Source organism: Ursus maritimus (genome assembly GCF_017311325.1).
Source record: "Ursus maritimus isolate PB19 chromosome X unlocalized genomic scaffold, ASM1731132v1 scaffold_X1, whole genome shotgun sequence".
NCBI lineage: Eukaryota > Metazoa > Chordata > Mammalia > Carnivora > Ursidae > Ursus > Ursus maritimus.
Window position 1 is genome coordinate 92,741,312 of NW_024423319.1, and position 12,247 is coordinate 92,753,558.

Here is a 12,247-nt window from a genome sequence, read left to right on the forward strand (position 1 = left end):
TACGTTGCTGGGGGAGGAAGTAGGGGGTCTGGGAAGGAAGGGGAGAAGCAGGAAAGGGGGGCAGGCACGAGCGAGCGCCGTGTTCCAGGTTCCGCCGTCAAAGCAAGCCTGGGTGAGGCAGGGCGACTCTGCGTTGAGCACCTGAAATCTATTAAATTTTTAATTTTGCAACACTATTTCTATTTTCCAAGGACTCTCTCCTGCTTTCAGATTACTCCCTTTTATAACACCCTGTTCTCATTAAAACCCCATTGTCCTTCTTAAAATTCTGAAAACATTCAGATTTTTTTGATAAAGTTCTTTTTCTCCCGTAATGTGTATATATATAATTAACTTATATATATAATTGTCTGGTTTGTCATGATTTTCTCTTTCACTTTCCTGGAATACTTGAAACTTTGCACATTCCTATTTAGTAATAAAGGGCTTGTTTAATTAGCTTAGGTAATTAACATAGATCTAACCTACGGTTGTGATGTCTGTTTCACTAATAGGCTTCTCATCTAAATGGGAGGGCAGAGTGTGTCAATTACAGAGCATTCTGTTTTTTGGAATACATGGTTTGGGGCTTGCAGGTAGGATGGCTAATTCCAAAAGCTTGCCATTTTTCTTTTTTCTTTTTTTTTTTTCAAGTTTTAATTTAAATTCCGGTTAACATGCAGTGTAATATTAGTTTCAGGTGTAGAATTAGCAATTCATCACTTACATACAACACCCAGTGCTCATCACAAGTGCCCTCCTTAATACCCATCACCCACTTAATCCACCCACCTGCCCATCTTACCTCCAGTAACCCTCAGTTTGTTCTCTGTATTTAATAGTCTGTTTTATGGTTTGCCCTCTTTTTTGTTTTTCCCCCATGATCATCTGTTTCGTTTCTTAAATTCCACGTATGAATGAAATCATATGGTATTTGTCTTTCTCTGACGTATTTCACTTAGCATTATGCTCTCTAGCTCCATCCATGTTGTTGCAAATGGCAAAATTTCATTTTTTTTTATGGCTGAATAATCTTCCATTGTACATATATACCACATCTTTAGCCATTCATCAGTCGGTGGATGTTTGGGCTGTTTCATAATTTGGCTATTGTTGATAATGCTGCTGTAACACTGGGGTGCATGTATCCCTTCGAATCAGTATTTTAATATCCTTTGGGTAAATAGTAGTGTAATTGCTGGATTGTAGGGTAGTTCTATTTTTAACTTTTTGAGGAAATTCCGTACTGTTTTCCACAGTGGCTGTACCAGTTTGTATTCGCACCAACAGTTGAAGAGGGTTCCTTTATTTCCACATCCTCGCAATACTTGTTGTTTCTCATGTTTTTGATTTTTAGCCAGTCTGACATGTGTGAAATGATATCGCGTTGTGGTTTTCATTTGCATTTCACTGGTGATGAGTGATGTTGAACATCTTTCCATGTGTCTATTGGCCATCTGTTACCTTCTTTGGAGAAATGTCTATTCACATCTTCCGCCCATTTTTAAATTGGCTTGTTTTTTGGATGTTGAGTTGTATCAGTTCTTTATATATTTTGGATACTCACCCTTTATAGATCATTTGCAAATATCTTCTCCCATTGAGTAGGGTTGCCTTAGTTTGTTGATTGTTCCCTTCGCTGTGCAGGAGCTTTTTATTTTGGTGAAGTTGAATAGTTTATTTTTGCTTTTGTTTCCCTTGCCTCAGGAGACCTACCTAGAAAAATGTTGCTACAGCTGATGTCTGAAAGATTACTGCCTGTGTTTTCTTCAAGGATTTTTAAGGTTTCAGATTTCACATTTAGGTCTTTAATCCATTTTGAATTTATTTTTGTGTATAATGTAAGAAAACGGTCCAGTTTCATTCTTTTGCATGTTGTTCTCCAGTTTTCCCAACACCATTTGTTGAAGAGACAGTGTTTTTTTCCCCCATTGCATACTCTTGTGTCTTTTGTTGAAGATTAATTGATTATATAATTGTGGGTTTATTTCTGGGTTTTCTATCCTGTTCCATTGATTTATGTGTCTGTTTTTGTGCCAGTACCATGCTGTTTTGATACTACAGCTTTGTATTATAACTTTAAGTCTGTAATTGTGATACCTCCGTTTCATTGTTCTTTTTCAAGATTGTTTTGGCTATTCAGGCTCTTTTGTAGTCTATACAAATTATAGGATTTTTTGTTCCAGCTCTGTGAAAAATGCTCTTAGTATTTCGATAGGGATGGCATTAAATCTGTTGATAGACATTTTAACAAAATTTGTTCTTCCAACGCATGAGCATGGAATGTCTTTCCATTTCTTTGTGTCTTCTTCAGTTTCTTTTATCAGTGTTTTATAGTTTTCAGAGTATAGGTCTTTGAACTTCTTGGTTAAGTTTATTTCTAGGGTTTTGTTTTTTTGTTTTTGGTGCATTGCAAATGGGATTGTTTTCTTAAATTCTGTTTCTGTTGCTTCATTATTAGTATATAGAAATGCAACAGATTTCTGTGTGTTGATTTTTGTATCCTGTAACTTTACAGAATTCATTTATAAGTTCTAATAGTTTTTTGGTGGAGTCTTTAGGGTTTTTTATATTACAATATCATGTCATCTGGCAATAGTGAGAGTTTTACTTCTTCTTTACCAGTATGGATACCTTTTAAGTCTTTTTCTTGTCTGATTGTTGTGGCTAGGACTCCCAGTACTATGTTGAATAAAAGTGGTGAGAGTGGACATCCTTGTCTTGTGCCTGACCTTAGGGGAAGTGCTCTGTTTTTCCCCATTGAGTATGATGTTTGCTGCGGGTTTCTCATACAAGGACTTTATTATGTTGAGATATGTTCCCTCTAAACCTACTTTGTTGAAGGTTTTTATCATGAGTGGATGTTGTACTTTGCCAAATGCTTTTTCTGCATCTATTGAAATGATCATTTTTTCCCTTTTATTGATGTGATGTATCACGTTGATTGATTTGTGAATATTGAACCACCCCTGCATCCCTGGAATACATTCCACTTGATTGTGGTGAATGATTTTTTTAAAATATATTGTTGGATTCAGTTTGCAAATATTTTGTTGAGGATTTTTGTATCTATGTTCATCAGAGATATTGGCCTGTAGTTATCTTTTTTTGTGGTATCTTTATCTGGTTTTGATATCAGGGTAATGCTGACCTCACAGAATGTATTGGGAAATTTGTCTTTCTGTTCTATTTTTTGGAATAGTTTGAGAAGAATACATATTAATTCTTCTTTTAAATGTTTGGTAGAATTCACCTGTGAAGCCGTCTGGTCCTGGACTTCTGTTTTTTAAGTTTTTTGATTACTTATTCAATTTCCTTGCTAGATTATGTGTTTCTAGAGATTTATACATTTCTTTTGGTTGTCCAATTTGTTGGCATATAATTTTTTATAATCTCTTAATTGTATATTTGTGGTGTTGGTTGTTATTTCTCCTCTCAATTGTGATTTTGTTTGAGTCCCCTCCCCCCCGCCTCTCTCTCTTTCTTTTTTGAAGGAGTCTGGCTAGAACTTTATCAATTTTTTTGACTTTCAAAGAAACAGCTCCTGGTTTAAGCAATCTGGTTTGTTATTTTTTTGGTTTCTGTACAATTTTTTTTTCTGTTGTAATCTTTATTATTTCCTTCCTTCTACTGGTTTTGGGTTTTGTTCGTTTTTCTTTTTCTAGCTCCATTAGGTATAAGCTTCGGTTGTTTATTTGAGATTTTTCTTTTTGAGGTAGTCCTATATTGCTATAAACTTCCTTCTTAGAGCCACTTCTGCTGCGTCCCAAAGATTTTGGATCATTGTATTTTTATTTTCATTTGTTTCCATGTACTTTTTGATTTCTTTGATTTCTTGGTTGACCCATTCATCATCTAGTAGCATATTATTTAATTTTCATGTATCTGTGCTCTTTCCAGATATTTTCTTGTGGTTGATTTCTAGCCTCATAGCACCGTGGTCAGAAAGGATGCATGGAACAACTTCGTTCTTTTTGAATTTGTTGAGACTTACTTTGTGGCCTACTATGTGATCTGTTCTAGAGAATGTTCCACGTGCACTTGAAGAGAATGATGAGTATTGTTCTTAAATTATTGGTTTGTGATGCTCAGGTAAGTTTAAAGTTGAACTAAAATTTGTATTCTGTTTTAGGATGGAATGTTCTGAATATATCTGTTAAATCTATCTGTCCAGGGTATCATTCCAAGCCACTGTTTCCTTGTTGATTTTCTGTTTGGATGATTTGTCCATTGATGTGAGTGGGGTGTTAACGTCCCCTACTCTTATTATATTACTATTGATTAATTCCTTTATGTTTGTTATTAACTGTTTTGTGTGTTTGGGTACTCCCATGTTGGGTGTGTAAATATTTATTATAATTTGTTATATCTTCTTTTTGGATTGTCCCCATTATTTTTATATAGTGTCCTTTATCTCTTGTTATGGTTTTTGTTTTAAAGTCTATTTTGTGTGATATAAGTATTGCTACCCCAGCTTTCTTTTGCCTTCCATTTGCATGATAAATGTTTTGCCATCCCCTCACTTTCAATCTGCAGGTGTCTTTAGGTCTGAAATGAGTCTCTTATAGGCAGCATATAGATGGGTCTTGTTTTTTATCCATTCTGTCACCCTGTGTCTTTTGATTGAGCATGTAGACCATTTACATTCAAAGTAATTACTGATAGGTATTTATTGCCCTTTTGTTACTTGTTTTGTCCTTGTTTCTATAGATTTTCTCTGAACTTTCTCTTGCTCTCTTCCATGGTTTGCTGGTTTTGTTTAGTGATATACTTGGATTCCTTTCTCTTTATTCTTATCTATTACTGGTCTTCGATTTGCAGTTACCATTAAGGTTGTATATAACATCTTCTGCATATAGTAGTCTACAGTAAGGTGACGGTTGTTTGAGTTTGACCCCCGTCTTTACTTTTATTCCTCCCATGTGTTAGGTATATGGTGTCCTACTTTACATCCTTTTATTTTGTGCTTCCCTTGACTGATTCTTACAGATATACGTATTTTTCCTACTCTCATTCATGGTGTTTCCTCTCAAAGGGTCACCTTTAATATTTCTTATAGGGCTGGTTTAGTGGGCATGAATTCCTTTAGTTTTTGTTTGTCTAGGAAACTCTTTATCTCTTCTTCTATTCTGAATGATACCCTTGCTGGATAGAGTATTCTTGGTTGCAGATTTTTCCCTTTCAGCATTTTGAATATATCATGTCATTCCCTTCTTGCCTGCAAAGGTTTTGCTGAAAATCCACTGAACCATATGGGGTTTCCCTTGTATGTAACTGTCTTTTTTTTCTTGCTGCTTTAAAATTTATTTCTTTATTACTACTTTTTGCCATTTTAATTACTACGTGTCTTGCTGTGGACCTCCTTCCATTGATTTTGTTGTGGGAATCTCGGCGCCGCCTGGATCCAGGTGTCTCTTTCCTTCCCAGATTAGAGAAGTTTGAGCTATTTTTCCTTCAAATAAATTTTCTGCCCTCTTTTCTCTCTTCTTTTTCTTCTGGCATCCCTGTAATGCTAATGTTATGCTCAATGGAGTCACTGGGTTCCCTAAGACTATTCGCAATTTGCATAATTTTTTCCTCTAATTTGTTCTGCTTGAGTACTTTCCGTTATTCTGTCTTCCGGGTCATTAATTCATTCCTCTTCTTCCTCTGGCCTGCTATTCTATTAGGTTTATTTTTAATTTCACTTATTGTGTTCTTAATCTCTGGTTCTTTTTTAATCTCTGTGTTAAGGGTCTCACTGATGTCCTCTTCTCTCTTCTCAAGTCCAGTGTGTATCCTTATGATCATTATGTTAAGTTCTCTATCAGGCATATTACTTAATATCCATCTCATTTAAGTCTCTTGCTGTGATTTGGTCTTTTTCTTTCATTTTTGCCATATTTCTCTGTCTCCTCATTTTATCTAATTCTCTGTGCCTGTTTCTGTGTGTTACACAAGTCAGCTACTTCTCCTGCTCTTGATAGTAATGGCCTTATGAAGAAGAGGTCCTAGAGTGCCCTGCAGTGCCGTGCCACCTGTTTCCCAGGACCTGGCGCTTCAGGAAGTGTTTCTGATGTGTGGCGCATTGGCTCTGTTGTTGTGTCCTGGCCTCTTTTTTCCTTCAGTACAGCTGTCTGCAGAAGCTCTCTTTGCCTGTCGCAGACAGTGTTTGGTCCCTGGCTGGGTGAGGACTGTTTTAATAAGCTATGCACTGTTCTTGCAAAATGAGACCTGCCACTGCCACCACCACCGGTGGAACGGAGGTCCAGCAAAATGTGTGGTTGGAACATAAGGTGTTGGTGGGGTTTATATCCATCTTCTGGGGAAGGGGACCTGCTGTGCTGTGACTGAGGCAAACGTGACTGGGAAGGGTGGATGCACTGAAGTGTGGGGGGCAGGGCTTGGTGTAAGCAAGTTAAGTAGTGACTATTGGTACAGCTCTGGTTCTCACAGGTGGCCATGTGTTTATTCTAGGGAGGGGCAGAGGAGGGAAATGGCACTTGCCATCTCCTTTGTTCCTGGTGAGGTCTCCTCATGATCCTTGCCTCTCTAGGACATGTTCCAAGATGGGTAAAGCACTCACCCTCCTTTCTGTCCCTGGCGTTTTTCAGACTGCTGGTTCTAAATTGTATCTCCATGGGCTGTTTTCCCTGCTGTCTCTTTAAGGGTGGGCCTTCACTTCCTAAGGCCCTCCCAGCCGTCCCAGAGCTGAGGCTGCACATTTTTAAAATTCCAGGCTTTAAGTCCTGCTGATGTAGGAACTCACAAAATTCAGCCCCTCTTGCTTTCAAAAAGCCAAACATTATGGGGATTTGTCTTTCCCGTGAGGGCTCCCTGGTACGGTAGTCTGGTGTTTTGTTTTGTTTTTTGTTTTTTACCCTTCTCGATGCCACCAGCTCCTTCCCCACCATGGATGGCCATGGTCCATATTTCCCTCCCAAACTACATCCTAGCCTTCCCTTCCTTCTTTGATGTGGCTTCTCTACCTTTAGTTGTGGACTTTGTTCTGCCAGTCTTCAGGTCATTTTCTGGGCTATTTACGCTGATGTGATTGTTGTATGGGTTTGACGGTGGGACGAGGCGAGCTTAGGCTCCTCCTCCGCCATCTTCCCAGCCTTTTTTTGTTCTTGATTTACGTTCCACTGATCTGATTTGTAGGTGACATTTCCTTATAAGGTTGTGGCCTCTCATTGTTTTTCATTGAGCCTAATGAATATTTTATCCCAAGAGTAGAAGAGATACTCAGATTGCTTTTCCACACAGGATTAAAATGTTTTCTGGGAGTTATTTAGCGTCTCTCTCCCAAGCTATTTTTCTTGGTCAGTACTCCAGTAACCATGATATTTGTGTATGCTTGTTTTGAACTAGACTGTGTTTTGTGAGGTTAAGATCATCTCCCCATGCCATCTCTCAACCATTTGGTGTACGTAAGTCCCAAGTGATCGTTTACTGGTTATATGTACCTATTTGGCTTAACTAAGGCAATGCTTCTCAAATGGACCATAATTCTTCACACCCAATTTTTGAATCTGGAGGTGAGGGTGGGGTGGTATGTCAGATAATTTTTGGGGTCTGTGTTCTGCATTCAGTGGCTAGCAACAGACTCATACTCATTTTGTGTAGAAACTGACACAGAGCAATAGGGATTATCATTGGTCCTCAATACTCCTGACAGTTATTTTATGATTGAGCACGTATGGTTCAAATATCCAGTACCCCCGTTGTACTCTTTATTCTGGAAGGACCTCAGATGATTCCTCTGTCACATGTGGCCAGAGACTGTGACTTTCTTGGCGGAAAGTTCTAGACTGACAGTGACCCCATGATCATTTACTGCTTATCAAATGACCAGTTTCACCCAAGGAGAAGTGTGGAAGAACCACTACACAAGGAAGGTGAATAGCAGAAGTCTTGGTGGTGAGGGCTGCTCTACTGTTTGGGGTCAGTCTCAGCCTATCTATTGTGATGCTATTGGCTAGAAATGCCTGGGGCACTCACCTGGACCCATCTATTTGCGATGACCCCTCACAGACATTTCCCCATTCAAAGCCAATATTGTGGCTGGACTGGCCCCTTGTGGTTCTTACGTTTGTGAATCAGCAACAACCATCAGGGAAATTTGGGGGGAAAAATGTTTCTTATTCACAAGTCCTGGAGGGTACATGGCCTGCCTGGGGCCACACAGTGAGGTTGTAGGTGGAGAAAGAAAGCGTGCGGGCCTGAGGTTCTATGCTACGGTGGTCTAGCGTGGGTGCCTAGGGTTTCATTGATTCACTCTTTATTGGTGAATTTAAAATGTAAGAGTGGGAATTAAAATGTGGGAAGAGAAAAATAGTCAAGTGGTAAGTTACTGAAATCAACCAGAGATCTCTAGAACAAAGGAAACTTTAGGGGTGGGGCAGCCTGGTTCTCTAGTCATGTAGCTGGCAATGTGTTTATTTAGGATGTGTTTGTGGCTGCTTCAGCAATCAAAAGCTCAATGTCAGGCACTTGGGTTACAGTAAAAAACAAAACCAAACCAGCCTGTCAGGTGCTTACACTACAATCTACCATGTGGTGCTGAGGCATCAGAATTAAGGGTGAGGATATTAACAACTTGTGGTATTTGTAGGCACGAGAGCTGTCTGGTTCTGAGGGCACACTTTGGCTTGCTGTAATGGGAAAATATGATAGAGTGCTGCCCTGCATTAGGAACATCCTAATGGTCTGAGCGGCCTCCTGGTATAGGGTAGGGTCGGTCAGCAACCACCTGGCGAATTCTGCAAGATAATGTTCCAGTGGGTCCTCCTCCTATTCCATCAGGGCAGTACGTTTAGCCCATTGTTCCCAGAAAATATTAGTACACATTGCATGTTCTGCTAAGTTCACTCTAAAATGGAGGCCTACTTTTCTTGTCGTGCAGTTGTAGGCTGGAGTGGTATTGTTCCAGCACTGTATCTGTCTGTGGTGGTTAGGCCTGAGGGGCCTACCAAGTAACCCTATCACCCAGTCATACAAAGCAGTAAGAATAACCATAGGCATACAGAACAGGAGGTTGGGTTGGGTTCGTTTTGCATGATCTATTTGTATATTGATTACTGGCTGAGTGAGGTGGTTCTTGGTGGAGAAAGTACTGGGTTACCTTGTCTAGTGTGGGATAAGGCCCTGACTTCCAAATATGGCTCATGTCTACCAACTAGAGAGTCTCTTTCCCTCTTTCAGTCACCTAAACTCTGTCACTGGTTAGTTGCAGGGTGATCATTTATACTACCTATCAATTAGTAAGGGAACTGAGTCTCATTAGCTAGCCCTTATAACCACTATGCTCAGTGAAGGTGGCCAGCATAGAGGTGGCTTCTTTTGGGAAGTCCTCACTGTTGTCAGTGTTTCCAAAGAAATGATCTTGCACTAACCTGGTGGCTTTTGTCTTGGGGGACATTCAGTGGTGAAGGAATCTTATTGGACTCTACGCCCTCAGTCAGGTTGCCAGCATGAAGCAGATGGTGAGATTGAAAAATCCTAGTCGAAGGGGCAGTAGAGTCAGAGGACAAAATAAAAAGCACATTGTCTTGTAATGCAAAAGCTTGAGAATTGCCAGAGATGACCAAATGTGGGATTTTGGAGGGTGTATAATAATTGGTATGTGAGGTATGAAGGCCCCGGGGGTCAGAATTAAGCAAGATGAGGGGCTGGGCAAGAGTTTGATCCATTTAGGGGACTACTTGCTTGAAAGTAATTTAAGTAGTGTCTCTTTAAGAAGGCTGTTAGGGTGCTCAAGGAGGCTAGCCACCTGGGGGTGGTCGCATAGATAGAAGTTGCAAAGAATCTTATTTGGAGAGCCCATCATTAAGCCTCCCAGGAGGTAAAGTGGGTACCCTGGTCAGAGTCAATGTGTCTGGCAGTCAGAAGGGAACAAGAATAAATTTTAGTAAGGAGGAAGGAATTCCAGGTGGGGTCACCAGGAGGAGTCCCGTGTAAGTATTGATGGTTGTGATGGCATATCTGGAAGCCTCGGCAGCAGAGGGCAGGAGGTGGATGAAATCAGTGTGCCAGAGGGAGGATAGTTTGCTTCTCCAGGGGACATGTCCCCATGTAGATAGCCTCCATTGTTTGGTTTGGGAGCAGAGCATGCACTTACCTGTCACAGCCTCAGCTGCTGCTGAGGAGAGGAGGAGTCCCCTCACTGGAGCCCAAGTTATTAAAGCATGAATTCCCCATGACCCAAGGTTATGGGGGTCCGCTTTGCGAGCTGTTGGCAAGGGTCAGTACCCTGACCAACTGTACTGGGCAGATTGTGGAGGATTTAGTGAGGGAGTCTGTGATATTGTTGTGGTTTTTAAAAATATTTTTTTACAGATTATTTTAGGGACACGTGGGTCACTCAGTCGGTTACATGTCTGCCTTCGGCTCAGGTCATGATCCCAGGGTCTTGGGATCGAGTCCTGCATTGGGCTCCTTGCTCAGCGGGGAGCCTGCTTCTCCTTCTGCCTGCTGCTCCCTGTGCTTGTGCTCTTTCTCTCTCTCTCTCTCTCTGACAAATAAATAAAATCTTTAAAAAGCCAAAAGATTATTTTAGAGAGAGAGAGAGACAAGCAAGGTGGGGGAGGGGCAGAGGGAGAGACCCCTGAAGCTGACTTTGCACTGAGCATGGTGCCTGACATAGGGCTTGATTCCAGGACCCTGAGATCATGATGTGAGCTGAAACCAAGAGCCGGCCACTTAACCAACTGAGAGAGTCTGTTATACTGTTGAAAATGTCTTTTGGTGTAGAGTGGTTAGTTGTGCAGAAATGTGACTAACAATGATAGGAATTGGAGACTCTAATTCCTTTTATATCTGGGCACCCCCGTTGGGCTAGTATGAGAAAACTGTCCCTTAGCCATTGGCCAGACCAAACCCATAACACCATTAGGAACAGCCCAGAAACCTTTGGTAATGTGGATCTGTAAAAGGCCCCATTTTATGGTGTCCCTAAGGACTAGGTGAACAGCTACCAGTTCAGCCAGTTGGCGTGAGCTGGGAGTGCCCTTCTTGACTGGAGAGGTACCTGGGGCCAGGTGGAATGCTGTGGCTCCCCGGTGGGCTGCATTGTGCGGAGTGGTGGTGCTGCCGTCCATGAAGAGTACCAACTCCTCGTCCGTCTCGGACATTTAGTCCCAAGGAGCTTCCCAAGTAGTCAGAGGAGGAGGAAGCAGGGGTGCCGCTGTTACTTCCTCAAGGATCTCAAGTAAGTGGCTCAGCATGGCGGAAGCCATATCATCCTGTAATTTGGAAAGGCCTTTGACGTTTGGTTTAGTCCTTTCCTGAAGGTACCATTTCTGTTTTACCAAGGAGGCATCGATGGTCGTGCTGAACTTCTGCTGGGATACATCTCTAACCCAGGGCGTTATAGGAACTTGTGTGCCGAGACGTACTGGGTGCGGCTAGTTAGGGCCTCAGCTTCTAAAAGAGCCCAACAGGATGCCAAAAGCTGGCACCCAAGCGGAGTATATTATGCTGTCACCAGGCATAAGCACTTAGTCCAAAACTCCATAGGAAGCCGGATAGACCCATGTTTGGTTTAGAGACTCCAGGAGCCTGAGGCCTTGACTTCAAATTTGGAGCCACAGGGGACTAAAGTAAGTCTTTGCTGGACTGCCTGCTGGGCACCTTCCAAAGCACACTGCTGGGCCTTGCCCCAGTGGTCGGTGGCACACGTGGTACGATCGCATATACAGGGTGAAGAATTAGTGAGAGGTGAGCGATGTGTTGCCTCCAGAACGCAAGACCCAGTATGTGTTGTGCCTGAGTGTAGTAGGTGGCTTCATGGTGACTAACTGATGTTTGGGAATTTCTTGGCCTTTAGAGGACTAGACGATGCCCAGAAACTTGACAGATGAGGCTGGGCGTTGGATCTTGTGAGGGGCAGTTGCCCAGTTGCATTCGTTTAAGTAGTGTGTGAGGGTGTGCAAATCTGCCCATATTTCTTCCTCAGAGGGACCCCTCAGCATAATGTCAACAATCAAATGCCAACATTGGCACGTTTCCAAGTATAAGGTATTTAAACCCCAGTGGCAGAGGTTATGTGCAGTTGCAGGACTGTTTATGCCACTGGGAATCTCAGAAATGTGTACTGAGTCCCTTCCAAAGTGAAAGCAATTTGGGCCTGGGATTCCTCCATGGTAAGAACAGAATAGAACATACTAGCTAGGTCAGTGACCATTTAGGATGCTCCTCGCACCCATTATATGTCCTCAATCCATTCTCTAATATTAGGAATTAGAGCCTTAACTGGGGCACCTGAGCAGCGAGGTTCTGCTAGTCAGTG